This window comes from Acomys minous (genome assembly GCF_964271855.1).
Source record: "Acomys minous genome assembly, chromosome: 3".
Taxonomy (NCBI): domain Eukaryota; kingdom Metazoa; phylum Chordata; class Mammalia; order Rodentia; family Muridae; genus Acomys; species Acomys minous.
Window position 1 is genome coordinate 103269812 of NC_140485.1, and position 21676 is coordinate 103291487.

At 41.8% G+C, this 21676-nt stretch overlaps 1 protein-coding gene across 6 annotated transcripts in view; it reads left to right on the top strand.

Annotated features, from left to right (window-relative positions):
- SLC35F1 (solute carrier family 35 member F1) overlaps positions 1–21676 on the top strand; it is a 487869-nt gene that overhangs the window by 22550 nt on the left and 443643 nt on the right. For 3 of the 6 annotated variants that reach the window (XM_084777332.1, XM_084777331.1, XM_084777329.1), the window contains one exon: positions 14219–14327. The exons of the other annotated variants lie outside the window; for them this stretch is intronic. The gene's annotated coding sequence lies outside the window, so the exon portion shown is untranslated. The remainder of the gene's footprint in view (positions 1–14218; positions 14328–21676) is intronic. 6 annotated transcript variants of the gene reach the window in all.

Here is a 21676-nt window from a genome sequence, read left to right on the forward strand (position 1 = left end):
CTCATGTGTAGAGTTATGAATAAGCGTAGGATCATTAGCCGTGGTGTTCAAAACACAAACAGGAGAAAGAGGGAGGTAAGACGTTGTTGGTGTATTTATGCATTATTTCATATTTATTTCCCTTAGGAAACAAATTATTCCCTTAGGAAATAAATATAAAAAGAATAAAAATATATCACAGGGAAAACATAAAGAAACAACACGCTTTTTCTCCTCCCAGTGCAGCCAAGTGTAGCATCTTTGTTTCCCCCCCATAGACTTTGTACGTTCATGTTTGAGTGAAGTTATGAGGAAGACTAAGCCTTCAATTGTTTGAAAAAAATATAAGAAACGCTGATAAAAATAACCACACATTTTCTGTTGCTGACTTTTATAAAGCTCTAGAAACAAATAATGACAAAAGGAAATAAAAACTCCCAAATGATATTTTTAATGCAATATGGTTTAGCTTGAAGCAATATATTTCAGATTCATAAAGAATAATAATATAAGTAACAGGAAGAAATCCTTGAGGGTCTCTCCTCAACAAAGTTGTTCTGAGGCAGTTTTTATTTCCTAGTAGAAAGCTGACTGTTGGGGAATGGCTCTGTCCTCCAGGTCTTGATGTCAGATGATGCTGTTCAAAATAGACATTTAAGGGCTGAAAAGCAAATTTCTTTTCTTTTTTTTTTTAAAAATTTGTGAATATGTTCTCAGCCTCTGTGATTTTTGCCTACACAAAGCTCTGCCAACAAATGAATTCAGTGCTATCAATAAAATCAGCAAAAGTATAACACCCATTGTTCGATTCATATTCACTCAGTCAATAATTTTCTCTGATTAGGAGCTCTGCATGTGCCAGACACTGTTCTAATCATAGTAACACAAACAAACTCCCCTGAATCTAAGAAGCTAGTGAAGGGGGAAAAAAAGACTAGTAAAGGCATAGCTTTCTACTTAATCACCTAAAATAGTGTCTGGTAAATGCTTCTGAAACCTCTGTTCTTTTGAAGTAAAACATGCAGAATATGGTAGACAGAGCAATGACACCCACACATGCCTCTGTCTTGACCCACAAACCCTACTACTGGTACTTGACAAGGGTGATTGAGGTCACAGAGGAATCGAGATGGCTTCTCAGCAGGACTTCAAATAGAATTTCCCTGAATTGTCTGGACGAACGCACTGCAATTGCACAGTTCTTTTCAACAAGAAAGAGAGAGGGGCGAGGAGCCAGTGTCAGAGTGATGTGCTATACGGGAGACTAGACTGGTTTGGGTTGGTTTTGACATGAGCCATGAGCCAAAGTCACGTTTTCCTTTTGAGGACCCAGAGGAGGTCCTCTGGCACCTGTACTTCAACCCGGTGAGATGCATTTTAGACTTTTGACATCTGGACCCTAAGACATCTGTTTGTGCTCTTCTAAGCCAGCAAATATGTTATCGCGTTAGTAGGAAAGTAACGCTTACAGTAGAATGTGTAGGCCTTAAATGTACAGTTTGCTAAACATCATCCATGCTGCCAACCAACTTACTGGTCTTTGCAATCCAGTGAAAGGTCTTTCATTGGCTCCCTCTTTTCAAAGCCCTCTTTCCCAAAGGAGAGGCAACCACCATGCTAATTTCTATCTCCTTTTGTCCGTGTTTCAACTCCATATACGCAAAATCATGTTCATTCTTGTGGAAAAAAAAAACAAACCTGACTTTTTTTTTTCAATATACAGACTTGGAGATTTGTCCGATTTGATTCTAGCAATTACTCCTTCCTTCCTGTTGCTTAGCACTTTACTTTTTAGACACACTACCAGGTCACATCAGCACCATGCTTTGCATGCCGTTTCTGTCATAAGCTATCAGTCAAAGAAGAAACAGCAGCAACCCAGATTCAAATTGATGGAGAAACAATTCTTCTTGATGTGCCCTGCAAAGCCTCTTGGGAACTGGATTGTGTTCCCTCCTCCCACACCCGAGTCATCCCCCTGGTATCCCAGAATGTGACGGTGTTTGGAGGCATGGCCCTTAGAGAATCAATTAAGGTACAATGAGACCATATGGTGAAATCCAATTCGATACATCTTTTAAAAGAATGTTGCTGTTAAATTTTCAGAATTTCATGTAATATATTTTGCTTGTATTTACCCCTCCCCACAACTTGTCCTAAATCCACTCCCACCTCCCTAGCCCCCATCACTTTTTTTTTTATCACTCTTTTTTTTTCTTTTGCAGTAAACCATTATGTCCAATTTGTGCTGTCCTTATACTCCAATGTGTGGCGCCATCTACTGGAGCACGATGGACCTACCAGGAGCCACACCCTTAAAATCGACTCTCCTCACCTCAGAAAACCATCAGTTCTCCATAGCTCCTCAGTTACAGATGGGGGCTCAGGAGTCTCTTCCCCTTTCATGCTAGAATGTTGTCTGATTTGATCTTGTGCACTCAGTCATCGCTGCAGTGGTCCTGCCATGCCCAGATGACAGTTTCACACTAGCTCTCCTAGACCTCTGGTTCTTACAGTCTTTCTGCCCCTTTTCCAGCATGGTCCCTGAGCCTTTGGTGCATGTGTGCATGCATGTTTAGGAAGCATATAAAATAGTAAGTTTCTATGTGGCTTTTGGAAACATCTTTAATGTTATCTATTTCTTTCCTCTCACCGTTGGCTTACCCTTTCATCTCTCTCCAACATAAACCTCCTTTCCTATATGTTCTTCCACTGACTGTACCACCTATGTTTAATAACCCCCCCTTATTGATATCGCTTTTCCATCTTCCCATAATGGTCTCTTTCTAGTTTCTCGGATTCACTAAACACACAAATCAAAAGCTTTTATGCTTTAGATCCACATACAAGCAGGAACTGCGCCCCCCCCCCTCCCCAGATTGACTCAGTCAGTCTAATTTTTCCAGTGCAACCCACCAGCATATCTTTTTAAGGATGTGAGATTGGGAGAGAAATACAGGGAAGGAAGACCTATAGAAGACACAGAGCAAAGGTAGCCGTCTAAGAATTGGGATAAGAGGCCTTAAAATGAAGTCAACCCTACTGACACCATGGTGTTAGATGTTTATCCTACGGAACTATAAAGAACCATGTTTTTTTTTAATTTTCCCAGTCTGTGGTATCTGCAGCAGCTCTAGCAAACTCATCCAGACCCACTGTAGGGGCCAGGACACTCTGTGGGAAGTGAAATCTTGTGCTTTATTGAAGATCTTTGCTTGCAGTTGGGTGTGTTGCTTGGGCCGAAAAGACTGAGGCAGGAGGATCAGTGCAAGTCTAAGGCCAGCCTGACAGTGTGTGTCTGGGATGTAGGTGAGACCTTGTCTTAAAAAAAAAAAATCCCTATTTTTGGTTTGTCCTATATATTTTGTTTTGTTTTTTTCTTTTAAAAATTTGTTCTTCTTTTGCCTTTTCTACTTTCTTTTGTTTTATCTTACAATTCTTATCCCCCCTCGCCCAGTTCTAATTCTGTCCTATTTCTTTATAATTACTCCATGGGCTAGGTTATGTATCTTTAATGTATCATAGCCTACACAGAATCAGCATCCTATTTTTCAAATAACATTTAAGGCATTCAAAACACTAAATATAGTTTGTGCTCTTGTCACATTTCCTGAATATATAACTTCACTAATGTTTGTAAACCGTTGTATCAGTTACTTTCATGTCACGCGACAAACTATCTGACGGAAACCCCTTAGAGAAGGCCAGTTTAAATTTGGCTCATGGTCTCAGAGGCTTCATTTATATGTGTAGGAGAAGACATGGGAGAATTAATGGTGATGAAACATATGGAGGAGGCTCCTCAGACACTGCAACCAGAGTCTAAGGCAAGAACCAGAGACCAAGCTGCATCCTTCAAATGCCAGCTCCCAGCAACCTACTTCTATTAGCTAAGCCCTGCCCCCAAGGGTTCCTTCCTCAGTCTCCTAAAACATTACTATGTGGGGGACATGCCCAAACCATAACAATAGTCACTTGTCTTTAAAAAGTAAGATACAAAGAAAGTAGGCCCTTTTATGTTTACCCTTGCACCTAAAACTTTGGGAGTTTTTCCATTTCTTTTTTGCAGATTTGATGCCATGGAACATTTGTTTGTTTTTTTTTTTTATCCACAAAGAAACTTCCTTTAGTACTTCTTAAAATAAAATTTTGGTTGCCTTTTTTTTTCTTAGTTTTTATCACTAGATAGACTTATAAGCTGGCAAGTTTTAAGATTTTTCATTTGTAAATGTTTATTTTATTTTTCGTTATGTATATGTATTTGTCTACCACCATTTTGTTAGTGTAGCATAATTTCTAACTATATTCTAAGTCTCATCTTTTTTTTTTAACTTTTATTGAATATCTATGATTTACACATCATCCCTCTCCTTCCCTCAGTAAAATAAAACAAACAGACACACACACACACACACACACACACACACACACACACACACATACACATACACACACATACACACACACACACACACACACACACACACACACACACACACACACACATCACCCCTCATTAAAGAAGCTTCTTCTTTTAGCAAATGGAGAGCATTGCAGAGAACTACAACTGGACCCAGCGTGAATGGATAAATCACATCTCTGGTATCTGTGGCTCAGAGAACATTTCAGAAGCAAGGGGGGGGGGGGAGAGATGAGTGAGTAGGAATAACTTCCCGTAATAACAGGAAGTCTGCTGTGAATCAGTCTCTCATGAACATTACTGTGGACAAGCCAGCAGCAAGGCGAGCTAGGCAGGACCACCCACACCCTGCCCTGCTGGGGAGCAGGATGATGTCTGTGGCCTGCGTTACCACCAAATGCCACACAGATGCCTGTGGTCTGTGCTGCACCCTGAAGCCACCGATGTCTGTAGGCCATGCTGCCTCTGAGGGCCATAGTGATGTTTGTGGTCTGCACTGTGGTCTGCACTGCCACCTGAGGCCATGGTGATGTCGGTGTTCCCAGTAGCCTCTGAAGACCTTATCTAGGTCCATGGCCCTACTGCAGCAGGGGGCTGTGTTTATGGTGTGTGCTGTCATCAGAAACTGTGTGGAGGCTCCTGGTCCATGCTCCCGCTGACTGTGAAGAGCAGGGAGGCTACTATTGTGGGTGGTATCAATGACTGCAGATTCACAATTGAGAGGCAGGGGCATAGAAAGCTTCTGTGACAACTCTTATCTCTATACCCCACCCACAAAAGTAAGGTAACAGCCTAGTCAGGACGCCACCAATGGGAACTCTTAAAAAGTATGATGGGGATGCCAAAGAGTTGCTTTCTACAATTGATGACTTCTGGCAAAAGTGTGGGAAGGGGGAAGACTCAGTTCTATTTATCTTTGACCATGTTCAAGTGAGCATATAGATAATACAAGGTAGATTTTTTCTTATAATTTTTGTTTTTTACTTCTGTTGTGTGTTTGGGATCACAAGTTGGGGCAGACATGGAAGGAGTGGAAAGTTATTGTGATTGGGGTGCATTATGTGCAGCTCCCCAAAATAACAAGAACCAACAAACACTGCTCATTGATAACTCTCAACATCCATGTTGTCAATTTTTCAATAAAAAGACACAGCCTAATAGACTGGATACAAAACCAGGATCTACACTTCTGCTGCACCAAGCAACACACCGGAAGCCCGTATATCTAATAAACACTCCCAGCAGTGTAAGAGCATACAAAGTTAGTACACAAAAATCTGTAGCCTTCTTATATATATGACAGACTGAGAAAGAAATTGGAGCAAGGATTCCTTTCACAATATACTTTAAAAAGTATCTTGGGTTAGCCCTAACTAAGCAAATGAAAGATTTGTGTGATAAAAATTTTAAGATATTGAAGAAAACACCAGAAGAAATGATCTGCCATGCTCATGGGTCAATAGGAGTAATATAGCAAACATGATATCCTACTAAAAGCAATCTACAGATTCAGTGCAATTCCCACCAACACAGTGAAATGCAAAAGACATTTTTTAGTTTCATATGGAAACACACACACACACACACACACACACACACACACACACACACACACACCAGTATAGCAAAAACAACTCTAATAATAAAAGACCTGTATTAGTACCTCTGATCTCAAGTTGACCTTACCGAGGTATAGTAATAAAAACAGCATGGTATTGGCACAAAATCAGATGTGTTTATCAATGGGATAGAACTGAAGACCAAGACAAATCTATACATATATATGGTCATCTGTTTTCTGATAGAGAAATACACACTGGAAAGAAGACATCATCTTCACTAACTGGTGCTGGACAAACTGGATGGCTGTATGTAGAAGAACGTACATAGATCCATACCCATCACTGAGCACAAAATTCAACTTCGAACGTCTGAAAGACCTCAACATAAGAACAGTTACTGAATGTGATAAAATAGAATAGTGTGTGTGTGTGTGTAGGGGGGGGGGAGGGAATAGTCTTGAACTCATTGGCACAGGAATGGACTTAACAGAACACAGACAGCACAGGCACTAAGATCAATAACTATTTTGTTGTGTCTAAGTAGGCTTCATCCCAGAGATGCATGGATGGATTGATATATATATATATATATATATATATATATATATATATATATATATAAATGTTATGCACCATACAAACAGACTGAACAACAAAACCCATATGATCATCTCAATTAGATGCAGAAAAGACCGTTGACAAGATGCAACACACTTCGTGATAAAAGTCCTATAGAGGCTAAACATACATGGGACATACCTCCAAATAATGGAGGTGCTTGACAGCAAGTCCACAGCCAAGACCAGCCTAAGTGGAGGGAAACTCAAAGCAATTCCACTGAAGTCAGGAGCAAGACAAGGTTGTCCACTCTCTCTAGACCTATTCAGTACAACACTGGAACTCTTAGCTAGAGCAGCAAGGCAACTGAAGGAGATCAAAGGGATATAAATAGGAAGGGAAGAAGTCAAAGCATCTTTATTTGCAGATGATATGCATGTATACATAAGAGGCCGTAAACATTTTGTCAGGATGCTTGGAGGAATGGTTCAGTGGTTAAGCGCACTGGCTGTTCTTCCTGAAGTACTGAGTTTAATTCCGGGCACTCACATGGCAACTCACAGTGGTCTACAACTCTAGTCCCATGGGCTCCTAGCCCTGAGAGGAGTAGACAAAAGACTCCATGCCTAACCCAGCAGCTACCATTTACAGATAATTGCTCACAAATGAAAAAAAAATCCTATAGAGTTTCAGTTGAGATACAAACCACTCTTAAGGCCAGGCGCCCTGCCCAGCAGTAGATGACCAACACAAAGTGAACTCAAAGACACTTTTGGAGGTTCTTTGTCTCATCATGTTTTGTCAGGGCTCTTATCTATATGTGCATGTATCTATCTATGTATCTATACATGTATGTATGTATGTACCATCTATTATTTATTTATATATTACAGGTTCCTTTGCACATTCTGGTTTTGTGCTTTTATAGGATTCCTGTGTGTAGAACCATGTGTGTGTCTGCACCTGTATGTGTTTCTTGTGGACTTTCTTTGGCTCTTTTTCTTCTATTTGTTTTTATTTAATCATATGTTATCATTGTTATTTAGATGCCTGTTTGTTTTCTAATGAGGAACAGAAAGAGAACAGATCTGCATGGGAAGGGGATTTGGGAGGGTTGCAGAGAAGTTGGGGGGAAGGGAAGCTGTAATCAGACAATATGGTATAAAGATCTATTTTCAATAAGAGAAAAATATGCAAAAAAGGATTTCAACAAGATACTGCTTTGAAGTCCCACACTTGCTTACTATAAATGGAGAAGATAGAAACTAGGAGAAGAAGGAAGTACAAACACACAGTTTGTTTTCTATTTCCATCATCTTGCACCTTATGCAAGTAGATGGCACGTTTCATTCTCTGAACTATTTACAGGAAAACGTTGTAGCAAAGATGGAGGTACAGTCATAGGCACTTGCTATGAAGAGAAAAAAAATCATCATCTGCACCTTAGGCCGAGAGGAAGCAACTGTGTTATTGAGATCCCATAAAGCAGGTACCCGATTCTTGTGGGGACTAAGAAAAAAAAAATGCCTCAACAAGAGCCTGGTATTTGACTGTAAATCCGGTATCAGCTTTCTAAGAGGCTCTCCGGAAGTGGGGCCTGAGGGAAGGGGATGATGCGGGGAGCGGCTTCCATCCTCTTTAGCAATTCCCACCCTGTTCTCTGAGGGACTTTAAAAAAGATGGCCTCACACAAAACCCAGCTGCAGAGCACTTGCATCCTAAAGTCCTGTGCATGTCACCGAGGAGTGTGGCTGCCTGCCTCTCCATAGTGCGTCTGAATCGGACAGTGTGGACACTGCTTTCATGCTCACAGAATATAATGTCTGATGCTGACAGTGTCAGTAAGACAATGCCTCTCCCGCTGCCCCCCCCCTTTTTTTTTTCAAAGGAAGATTCCCAGTAGAATTTCCTCGAAGAGGCTGAGGTATAAGCCCTTGTCACAGCTTGGATGACCAGTTGTGGCCTTTAATGTTTACTTACCTGTTCCGTGTACATTCTAGACAGACATAAACCCATGCTCTTGCTTCCCAGAGAAATAAGGAGGCAACGCTTAGCGTGTTCTGATAAACCACACGACCTTCTGTAGTACACATTCTATTGAGCAATGATGGAGTGGAATTATGCGGATTCCCCCGGCTGCCTGAGTGCTGACACTTCCTCCTTCAGAGAATTAGCTTGATTCAGGACTCTGGAAAGCAGGAAGATGAATAAGATATTAATGAGATTGATTTATGCAAAGCGAGTCACAACAGTGAATAGATTGTGTGTTATGCAAACCAGGGGCGACGCACTTCAGCACCACAGTCACTGGAAGTTTTAATTTCAACGGTGATGGATTGAAGCTCACCGCAGTGATAATGTCCCGTGTTAAGCATCCAGTCCTGAAGCTGTCCAACAAAAATTGTAGCTTTAAAAGAAAAAAAAATGTAGAAAGCAATTAAAATAATAACATAAAATTGTTATGCACTGGTATGTATTTCTTGACTTAAATGTGACGAGATGACCAATGATAGCAAACAGCTATCATTTTACATGTGACATTTGACATGTGACTTTCTGCCGATGCCGCTCCCGTCCAGCAGGAAAGACACCAACACCGGGAACTCTTCTTGCAGCAGTTTTTATTCAGAATCCTGGAGTGACCCCGGGAAAAGCTCCCACAGAACCTTTTATAGTGTGCCTGTCCTATCAGAAACTGCCACGTCGCCACTCCTGGTTGGTGCATTCAGATCACACCACCTCACGCCATGCCTTGGCAGATCACACCACCTGACGCTATGACTTGTTTGAATCACGCCACCTCACGCCATACCTTCAGGCATGCGCATAAGGGGCTTGCTCACTGCGCATGCGCAAAAAGGGGCGCACTGCGCATGCACAAAGGTTTTCTCACTGCGCACGCGCAAAAGGGGGCACATTGTGCCAGGGAAGCAGCAGGGGGCGCTGCTATCTGTGGCTCTCCACAACTTTCTGCTTCACAACACACCTTATATGCCTAACGAGGAGACAACCTTTTCCTTCATAGTACAACTGGGGCACGAGGCAGTTGTTACAGTGCAGCCATTAGCTTCTGTCTAATAAATAGATTTGAAACAACGTGTCTTCTATTAGGCAGGCCATCGCCACTCTGACAAACAGCAATGACATTTTGTACAACAGCAGTAGTAGTAATCCTTTACTTAGCAATGTTTGCATTGTGTTTGCAAAGTGTTAGGATTTGCCATGATAATGCCTACCATGGAGGCATCTCCTTACATACACTGGAGATACTTGTTACTTAATCCTCACAGCTACTCTGTGGGGCAGCCCACATTTCCTCTGCGTTTCTGGACAAAAACCTCCCAGAGTTCAGAGGTTAAGTAACCTGACTAAGGTCACATAGCTAGCACAGGATGGGAGCTGAGACTGGAGACGCAAAGTTAGTCATCAAATGCGTTTTATACTACCTGACTGAATGCTCCCAGTCTGTGGTAACCTTAAATGAAGGCAGATGCCCCTTACCCTGCTCCCAAAGTATTTCAGAGTGTTATGATGCTTAAAAGAACCTGCATAAAGGGCACAGGTGGGAAAAGGCTGTTTCTTGGCTAGTAGTTTTCCCCTTTATTTATTTGCTAAAATCATTCCCCATATCTCTTTCCCTCTTCCCCCGCTTCCTTCCCTCCTGCCCTTTCTCCCTTTCTCCCCACTCTTTAGCAGTGCACGTCAGGGAAGTAAGATGGAGACAGAGACACAGATCTAGAAAGATAGAGACAGACGCAGACAAGTATGGAGAGAAACAGAGAGAAGGCAGAGAAGAAGATCTGAAGATAATCGTAACAGGGAGAAAAGAGCTCCCCCCTGTGGCAGGTCCCTGCCTCTCGTGCAAGGACTCTTCGACTGTTTTAGTAGTCCTGCTGGGATATTTCTCACGTCTGTTACTCGCTCGCTCCTGGAACGGTCTTTTTTTTTTTTTTTTTTTTTTTTAAGGTGTATATTATTTTTTTTTAATACATTTTTATTAATTTATACATATTACATCTCAGTTGTTAGCCCATCCCATGTATCCTCCCATCCCTCCCTTCCTCCCACTTCCCCCCCTACTCCCCTCCCCTATGTCTGTGTCTGAGGGGGATCTCCTCCCCCTGAATATGCTCATACGGTATCAAGTCTCTCCTTGGTGACCTATTATCTTTCCTCTGAGTGCCACCAGGCATCTCCATCCAAGGGACATGATCAAATATGGGGCACCAGAGTTTGTGTGAGAGTTAGATCTTCTTCTCCACTCAACAGTGGAGAATGTCCATCGGCTAGTCCGGGTAGGGGTTCAAGGTTTTTACTGCCTATTTTTTCCTTGGCTGTTGCCACAGTTTGCGGAGGACCCCAGGGCCCAGACTCGCCTGTAGTTTTCCAGGACCCACTGGATCCTTCCATTTCCTCTTTCTCCCAGGCTTCTCACACCTAAAGTTTCAATAGGATGTCCTCCCCTCTTACCCATTATTCTGGTAGGTACAGTTTTTCATGGGGACGTACACCTTGGGCTAGTGTCTCGATATAAGTGAGTATATACCATTTAGGTCTTTTTGCTTCTGTGTGAACTCACTCATTATGACAATTTCTAGTTCAATCCATTTGTCCACAAATTTTGGAAATTCCTTGTTTTTAATAGCTGAGTAGTATTCCATAGTGTAAATGTACCACAGTTTCTTTATCCATTCTTCTGTTGAGGGACACGTAGGTTGTTTCCAAGTTCTGGCTATTATGAATAAGGCAGCTATGAACATGGTTGAGCATATGTCCCTGTTGTGTGGTAGTACATCCTCTGGGTATATTCCAATGACATCAGAAGATGGCGGGATCTACCATGTTCGTGGATTGGAAGAATCAACATAGTAAAAATGGCCATCTTACCAAAAGCAATTTACAGATTCAATGCAATCCCTATCAGAATACCTACTAAATATTTTGAAGATATTGAAAGAACAATTCTCAACTTCATATGGAGAAACAAAAAGCCCAGAATAGCAAAAACAATCCTTTACAATAAAAGATCCGCTGGAGGAATCTCCATACCTGATCTCAAGTTGTACTATAGAGCAACAGTAATTAAAACAGCATGGTACTGGCACAGCAATAGGCTAGTGGATCAATGGAATCGAACTGAAGACCCAGAGATGAATCCACACACATTTGCTCACCTGATTTTCGACAAAGAAGCCAAATCCATTCAATGGAAAAACGACAGCATCTTCAACAAATGGTGCTGGTCTAACTGGATGTCTACATGTAGAAAAATGCAATTAGACCCCTATTTGTCACCATGCACAAAACTCAAGTCCAAGTGGATTAAAGACCTCAACTTAAAACCACAGACATTAACCCAGTTAGAGGAAAAAGTGGGGAAGAGTCTGGAACTCATAGGCACAGGAGACAACTTCCTGAACAGAACACCAACAGCCCAGGCCTTAACATCAACAATTAATAAATGGGACCTCATGAGGCTGAGAAGCTTCTGTAAGGCTGGTGACACTGTCAAGAGAACAAAGCGACAGCCTACAGACTGGGAAAAGATCATCACCGACTCTTCATCTGACAAAGGTCTAATATCCAAAATATATAAAGAACTTAAGAAATTAAACACCACCAAACCAAATAACCCAATAGAGAAATGGGGCGCAGAGCTAAACAGAGAATTCTCGACAGAGGAATATCAAATGGCTGAGAAACACTTAAAGAAATGCTCGACCTCCTTAGTCATCAGAGAAATGCAAATCAAAACGACACTGAGATTCCATCTTACACCCATCAGAATGGCTAAGATCAATAACTCAACTGACACCACATGCTGGCGAGGGTGTGGAGAAAGAGGAACACTCCTGCATTGCTGGTGGGAATGCAAACTAGTACAACCACTTTGGAAAGCTATCTGGTGCTTTCTCAGAAAAATGGGAATAGGGCTTCCTCAAGACCCAGCTATTCCACTCCTGGAACGGTCTTTAAGCATCTACTCTACACCACTCTTTGTATTCGATGCTGGAAATACAGTGGGAAAAAAAAATACAAACACATCACCTGTTCTCGTGAAGCTTTATACTTCCTCTAAGAAAAGGGATCATTGCCCCGAACAAAACTATTTCAGAAGGAGATTATCACAAAGTGTAAGTCAGCAACCAACAAAGAACAGCATGGCTTTTGGGTGGGTGGGTGGGGGGCGGTTCAGAGAAACACTTCCTTTCAACGCCTGATGTTTCTTTCCATCCTTACCGGAGGAGATAAACTGGCACAACCCGCAGCATGTCTCAGTTTGTGCTTCGTGTCTCTTGTCAGTATTGCTCGTCTTCACGCGTGCCCTCCGTTCTTCCCTCATCCAACTGTTGGGAGGAGAAAGCAGACAGAGAGAGCCTCATGCCTCCTATGCCCTTCTCTGCGGGGCTCCAAAATTCCTATGCTCTTATGTGCTTCCTCACGCTGGTAAGTTATTCTAGGCAGCCTCTGCCCTCTGGAAAGGCCTATAGATTTCAGCTCCACGTGAGACTGGGTAGAGGAGTCTATTTAGTTCTGGGGCGAAAAATTAGAAAGACACAATTGGTTCACTTTTAAGCCACACTCTTTCATAACCACCCAAGGAATAATAACTGACATTTTAACACCAGTGCAACTTCACTTTTTCGCTCTAATGCCTCAGAGAACTCTTTGAGTGGGGAGAGAAAGGGATACATTATTGACTTCTTTTTATATTCCCGCCGTAGCCATAGGAAGTGACGATTATAATAGTTACCTCCGAACATTTCTTCTGTTAGAGGAGGGCCAAGAAACATAAAAATCATTCTTGTAACTCAATTGTCAACGTGGCGACTGTGTATTATTTTATGTCTTTTAGCATTGTTATCTGAATAAAAGTAGTGCTGAAGTGAAAAGTTAGGACACCGGTTTTGTTCGGCTACCGGTGCCTTGTTCCATTGGCCGTTGACTACATGTGTAATCGCCAGTGGTAAATTTAACTTGTGACTGCATATGAGTGAGTCCTTCTGTTATGTCTAACACGGAGCCATGACACGAAGGTGCATTTCACCGTTTTCATAGCATATACCCAAAACTTCATCAGGCCTGAATGCGCACCGTACTATTGAATTACTGCTGTGTATTCCATTTCAGGGTGTGTGTTCTGCCCCCGGAAATGATGCGGTGACTCCGCCTTTATCTTTTGTTGATGTCTTCATGCGTCAGTGACATCCAGAAAGCTTTCACATCAGCTCTCTCTCTCTCCCTCTCTCTTTCTTGTGTGTGTGTGTGTGTGTGTGTGTGTGTGTGTGTGTGTGTGTGTGTGTGTGTTGTGCTGGTGCCAGGGCATGTGGAAGTCAGAGGACCTGCAGGAGAATCCCCAGTATACAACTTAGACTGGGTGCTTTGCAGCAAGTGACTTTACCTGCTGACCCACCTTGCCGGCCCTGGCATCTTTCACAGCGAGCCTTCAGGATGCAGCTGATGATTGGCACACACTGCTCTTGCTCACTGAGATGCTGCTGCTCTTACTGCTTCAGTATGTCTCTCTGCCAGCGCCACTCCGTGCAGGTGTACACATAGAAGATCGGTTGGATGGAGGCTGGAGAGATGGCTCAGTGGTTAAGAGCACTGATTGTTCTTCCAGAGGTCATGAGTTCAATTCCTAGCAACCACATGGTGGCTCACAACCATCTATAATGTGATTTGATTCCCTTTTCAGCACTGTATGCACAACAATAAATAAATATTAAAAAGAAGAAGAAGAAGAAGAAGAAGAAGAAGAAGAAGAAGAAGAAGAAGAAGAAGAAGAAGATCGGTTGGAGACAGTGGTAACCTGATCTTTCTGCATTTCCCTCGGGACTCTGGAGGAGGAAAAGGGAATGCTTAATAGTCATTTCTTACTCTCACTTTGAAGATCTGAGCTCCAACCATCTCCACAGCACACTACAGCTTTGCTCTGGTTAGCTGTACTCCAAGTGCATGTGACCCTTCCTGCACCCACACCTGTGCGCAGTGTTTACTGTGATGACTTTCATTTTCTACCTTTCTGATGTTTTCTTCTATTCGTGCAGTTATTTGTTTAGCACTGGACAAGTCCTTTGCTAGGGGCCAGGCATGGGAAAAAATGAGTAAAAAAGAGAATTTGAGGGATTGTAGAGTTTTAAAAATCTATATGGGAACAACAAAGAGAAAGTGCTTACTGTGCATTGGCTTAGGGGAGGGGATTTCATGATAAAGGAAGTATGTGTGTGTGTGTGGGGGGGGCGAGGGGATGCTTGTTCTGGCTTTGAGCCAGCTAAAGCCAGGAAAGTCACTACAAACAGAGACATGCTCTCTCTACTTCTGCCTCTCTGTTTATCTCTCCTCATATATTTCATTTTACATCCTCTCTGGAGTCTGACATTTAGTCGCTAGGCTGGGATATTGCAGCAAATGACTACACTGTACGTCATTCAGCCCCTCAGTTTTAGTGTGTAGAGCTGTTGTATCCCAATTACAAAATTTCAGGAGGGGAGACCCATATGATTTTCCCATCTGCGGTCAGGTGTCTACCCTTGTGTCAGTTACACAGCTAGTCATTTCTCACTGTTCACCCTGCAGGGGCTGGGAAGACCGACTTCTGAGAAGAAAGATGAGCAGGTTAAGAGGTCAGGTGGTGTGTGTGTGTGTGTGTGTGTGTGTGTGTGTGTGTGTGTGTGTGTTACAGTGGAGAGGTGACTCACACATGTGTACAGGAGCCACTATTTTCTTGTGTCTGCCTCTTTTATCATGCTCCCATTGTCTTTTCAAACCTAGTCTTTCAGTCTAGGTAAGACTGACTGGTCATTGTACTCAGGGGCTATTAAAGAGGAAAAATATGCTGCTTTTTTTTGTTTGTTTTTAATGCACTTGTTAATGCTGCCTGAGTTATTCAGACAGTTGGAACATTCTTCTGGGAAAATTAAAAAAGCCTTTTGTCCTTAGGTAAAATTTTATTTTTTTAGTTTTTTGAGTCAGGGTTTCTCTGGGTAGCCTTGGTTGGCCTGGACTCAGTTTGTAGACCAGGCTAGCCTTGAACTCACACACATCTGCCTGCCTCTGCCTCCCGAGTGCTGGGGTTACAGGCATGCTCCACCATGCCTGGCAGGTAGAAAAAAATTATACAGCATTCAAAGTTCATAAGAAAAAAATTTGTTTTGGGTTTATGAATATTAGTATTTCTTTAATTTTTATTATAGTGGAATTTGGACATGATGCCTAACATGCCAAACTATACCATAAAATATAAGTGATAAAGTAAGGAGGAAACTGGGCTCTTTGACACTTCTAAGTTTTCATAGTTTTCCCAGATTGCTTTTTTTTTCTGTGCTAATTATCTATTGCTACAACAATGCTGGAATAAAAATGTTCACAAATGGTTACTGCATAAATTATATATATATATTTATTTATATTTACTATCATTGGATTCAGTTGGTCTGTTACTAGGATCCCTTGTGTTGTTGGAACTCATATAAGAGTTGGCTGATCTAGACCGGATTCAAGAGGGGCCCTTCGTGCAGCTCCGCTCTGCTCAGTGTGCCTTTCGCCCCCAGCACACACGCTGGGCATATCCTTCTCATAGCAATGATAGAATTGTAGTAAGCGAGTGAAGCAGAGAATCCCTAAAAATTAGCTTGCACCTGGAATGCTGATGCTTCTACCTCATTCTGTTGGCCAAAGAAGCCACAAGACTTGCCTAGAGTAAAACAAAACAAAACAAAACAAAACAAAAAACACAACCAAAACTGATCCCGTCTATTTAGTGAGAGGAACTGCCATTGAACCAGGGCATCCTGTAGGAGTGAGTGAAGAACAGAGGCTATGTTTATAATGTTTCAAAATTTCAGGCTTTGTTTATGTAAGCAAAGATTGTTCCCAATGCACGATGTACTTCAGTTTGGTTTTTGCTATGTATGATTGTCCAGGTCATAAGGGATTTAGTGACTTTTCACTGGAATGTGAGCTTTATAGCTACGGCTAACACGAGGCCCAGCCAGCTTCCATTCCAGTGCCTTTACTCTGATTTCTAGAACTATAAAGGCCTAAAAAACCCAAGGATCAGTTTTCATAGTCTCTAACAGGCAGGGAACTACAAGAAATCCATCTTCCACTAAGATGATGTGATGGTATTGGCTAGAGAGATCAGTGAGCAGGGGTGTTTTTGGAGAGAGAGAGATGGGGAGGTGGGGGTGAGGGAGGGGGAGAGAGGAAGAGAGAGGGAGGAAGGCAAGAGGAGGGTGGGAGGGAGGAGAGAGAGACTACTCTTGGCATAAATAATGTCAGGGACACCAATCTTCAGCTAAGCGCCATCCTGACTAGATGCCACAGGGATCATCTGGAGGGCATGGGAGGGCTGCATCTCCATCCAGGTCCAGAAGGTCTTTGGACTTTTCTTCTGGCTGCTCATACCCAATATTTGGGCATTTCAAGGTGCCCTGTAGCAGAGTGTTTTCTAAAAGTCCTTGTTCTTCAGAAATCACCTGAAAGAGACTCTGCTATCTGAATTCATTTACTCTTTTCTATAAAGAGTCTATAAAGAGCAAAGGTCTTATCAATTACATTAACCCCTGATTTTTAGGCTGCTGTTGGTTTTTGTTTTGTTTTGTTTTGTTTTAATAGATTATTAGATATAATGTCATACAGAGTTCTCTCTCTCTCTCTCTCTCTCTCTCTCTCTCTCTCTCTCTCTCTCTCTCTCTCTCTGTACCAATGAGTTTTATTGGAGTTACACACAGGGCTATAGATGAGGGGTTTCTTACTTATAAAAGCAGAAACGACACAATGACATTTGCATCACCAAAAGCCCACTCCAGCATGGGTGACAGATCATGAAAGTTAGACAGCCACATCGAGCACAGCCACATGGCACAACTTACGAGTTGGAGTCCTCTTCTTTCTGGAAGCTCGGGTGGTCTGAGCCTGCTCAAGGTAGCTCAGCTGTCTCTGCTTCTTTTGGTCACTTTGGCTCATTGGAGCCTCTTCTGAAACTTAGCTTGCTTTAGAAAAGTGTCTTCCTGAGTGTCTCTCAGCAGTTTTTACAGTTTATCTGTGCTTAGGGAAGCAGTGTGTCTGGTCAGTTTTAGGGACTTCCTGAAGCCTTTGAGTTGTTTATCTCCTGAGCTTAAGAAGCTTCCCTGCAGGATAGAATGTCTAATCTACCCTCAGAATATCCTGTTAGCTCACCTCCTTTCTAGTGCTCTGTGTCTTAACAAGCTTTCCTCCAAAGTGTGTGTGTGTGTGTGTGTGTGTGTGTGTGTGTGTGTGTGTGTGTGTATTCAGTTATCATAAAATAAAGATGGGTTGTAGGCATATTTTTAAAACTCTATTTTTATTTTGGTTTCTTTCTTTCTTTTTTGTTTTTGTCTTTTTGTTTTTTTAGGCAGGGTTTCTCTGTGTAGCCTTGGCTGTCCTGGACCGGCTTTGTGGACCAGGCTGGCCTCACACTCACAGTGATCCACTTGCCTCTGTCTCTGGAGTACTGGAATTAAAGGCACATGCCGCCATGCCCAGCTTATTTTGGTTTCTTATATCTCTTTCTCCCTTCCTCATCCCAATTCCTCCCAACACTCCAACACCAGGTAGGAGAGAAAGAAGGTTTGTCGGGAGAAGGGGCATAGTTTTTCTTAGTTACTTCCTGCTCTGTAGGGTTGTCAGGTTCCTTGAGGCAAGTACAACCCCCATTTCAGGATATTTCCAACTTCTTCTCATCAAACTGCGTCAACAGCAACCAGAAGCAACGGGGGTAGCACCAGCAGCCTTCTTCTTTCTTGGAGCCCCCAGTCTCTCTCTGGATCTGGCATTTATTCCCACTGACAAAGACCATGGCCTCGCATGAGGTAGTTCACAGCTGACAAAGATCATGCGCCCTCTCAGGAGGCAGTTATCAGCTGTGGACTAATTTGAGCAGTCTCCATATCCCACACACGGGATTAAAACAAAAACATGTTTACATATAAACCAAAACTTCCACAACAATTGGTATTCATGACTGTAAAAGTAATTTTTATCTTGTGTTTATTGAGTGTTACCCCCTCATGCCTGCATACTTTTTATATCATAACATATTATATCACTGAAACCCTATGACAACATTTTGAACTAGATATGCCTGAGGACATTTTCCTTTTCATATTTTCACTAATCTACCAGTATATCTTTCTCAATAAAGACATATTGTTTTGTCTTTAACATTTAAAAAATATTGTTTTGACCACATAAGGTGGTCATTTTGCAAGGTCCTCTTATCACATCCCTTGTAACAGAGATACAAATGGCCATCCATGTTACGCATTCACTTACCACCTACTGTTCTATTCCTGTAAAGAGCATACTTACAATTGGTAATCTCTGAGAGAGGAGTCGTTTCTAATGTTTACCACACTCAGGCTTGGACAGATCATGTGAGGTCACTAGCTGGGTGCAGTGCTGTTCTCCTGTGGGCTCCCCAAAAGCCTTTGACATACTAACCATGGTTCTGATGGCTGCTCATTCTGCTTGAATGACATTTAGAAAAGCCACCATTGGTTTTTGTTGAAAACTTTTCCTTATCTCCAAAGCTTTGCTTAAAGCATCAAGAAGTGAGACTGCCTTCATTGGGCTTAGCATGTGGCATTTCTATATTTGGACATTTATAAGTATAGTGATAACAATTACAGAAAACGAGGCCATGATTTTGAGAGGGGGAGAATGAGATAGATTAGGGGAGGAAATAGAAAGGGAGAGAATAATATAGTTATATTTTAATTTAAATAAAAACAATTAATTAAAAAATTAGTGAGTCCTAATATTTTAAATTCATTTTACAATAGCTCTCTTTGGTATTTACAAGATGTAAAGATAAAAGTTTGTTTTAGACACTGGTCCTTTATTCTGCATTTATGTTCTTAGATGCTTATTTCAAAGAACACATGGAAACATTAGAAATAACGTATTTGTTTTACGTGCACAAACAAAAGGACTTGTCTTTTTATGATTTTTGTGTTTATTTTGAAACACGTGGTCATAAAACCACAGGTAGCATGCAGTCATCACAGATGAGCCCAGACTGTGTGTCTCACAACGCTGGAGGATGTCCTCCATGGGGCAAAATTTACTCTCATTAAGATAAGCTGACTTTTTAAATTTAAATTCTTCTCTTATGTATTGCATCCCTACCAAAGTTCCCCGCCCCCCCCCCCCCCGCTCCTCTCCTCCCAACCCCCCTGCCCCCAATCCATTCCTCCTCCATTTCTCTTCAGAAATGGGCAAGTCTCCCATGGATATCAACCAAACATGCCATTTCAAGTTGTGGTAAGACTAAGCACCTCTCCTCATATTAAGGCTGGACAGGACAACCCAGGGTCCCAAAAGCAGACCAAAGAGCCCAAGAAAGCCACTTCCCCAACTGTCAGGAGTTCCACAAGAAGACCAAGCTACACAGCTGTAACATATATGCAAAGGACTTAGTGCGGACCCATACAGGCTCCCTGGTTGTGGGTTCAGTCTCTGTGAGCCCTGTTAATTGATTCTGTGGGCTGTTTTTCTGTGGTGTCCTTGCTGTCTCTTGCTCCTGAAAACAAAGGCGCTGATAAACAGTCTGATCTGTGTTGGCTAACTGCTCTTGGGCATGGTGTCCGCCCCACATTGTGGCTGATCCCACAGTTATTGTTTGTGAGTGGCTTTCTAACTAGGGGTGGGACTTTGTGCCCACACCACTTCCCCTGTGCTAGAATTTTGTCTGGCTTGAACTTGTGCAGGTATTATACACATTACAGTCTCTATGACTACATTTGTATATTTGTTCTTTTGTTTCTGGAAAATACTGTTGTTGTTTTCCCAAATCATCCATTTCCTCTGGCTCTTACAAATCTTTTGGTCTTTCTTTTGCATAAATACATCCCATTTAAGGCCAAGCACTTCAATGTCTCTCACCCTTTGCAGTTGTCTAGTTGTGGGTCTCTGTTCATAGTCTACTGAAGAAGACGCTTCTTTGATGAGTAATGCACTGATACATGGGTTTAGCAATATGCCATCAGGACTCATTTTATTCCTGAGTTCAGTTAGCAGAATAATAGTGTAGGTTTTCTCCAGCGGACCATGGCCTATCTAGTCTCAGGTTCCTGTCCTCATTAACAATATTAAGATGGGTTCTATCTCATGGGGTTGGCATTAAATTCAATGAAAAAAAGGTGGTTGTTTACCACTCTAACGTGTATGCCATTGTTACATCGGTGGGCATGTCTTACAGGCAGGTGATTATTATAGCTCGCAGAGTTTGTAGCTTGGTGATACTGATGATTGCTTTTCTTCTCCACTAGTGTGTATTGTACCTTCTAGCACAATGAATGTTACTCAGAAGGGGCAGAGCTTCCTTTGAAGGGGCGGAGCTTCCTTCCAGTTCAGTAGCAGCTAGATTTCTCTATGTTCTATGCCAAAAGTAGGTGGTATATTCAGCAATAGAATCTTACCGCCAAACTGTAGGGAGTAACCAATAACACTGACCTACTGTAGCCTATAGATTTTGGGGTGCCTATAGAACCCCTTTGGTTAACAATGCAAAAGGACATAACCCACTCCTGGTATGGGAGATTTTATTTGGTGGAATATGATGGAATATATGTTGAGTTCCTTTCTCCCTCAACATATGGAAACTGTTTACATTTCTTTCACATATGTGTACACTTTAGGGAGCTTCCATAGCAGTAGGTTTTCATGCCAACCCTACTCATCTAATAGTCATCCAATCTCTTGAAAAAGAGATAAAAAGGAAATTAGAACAGGAAGTTTAAAGGGGTTAGGGGCAGGCTAAAGGAGGGACTAGTGGGAGGGGGAGCTAGCACTAACTATCTAATCTTTGTGGGTATTCTAAACAAAATACACACATCAAAAGCATAAAAGAAAATTTCCCATATAAGAGAAAAGATGCAATGTCACATGTCATTTTATGTGAATTTGTATAATTGTATATACAGATATTATATAATCCACAGATGTATATAATTGTAAACTGGCACTTACACTAAAATTCTAGACTAATTTTGTTTTAGAATGAAAATATCAACATATAGGTTTCATGACAAAGGAATATTATTATTATTATTATTATTATTATTATTATTATTATTATTATTATTTATTTGTTTTTTCTTTTTTGAGACAGGGTTTCTATGTATAGCAT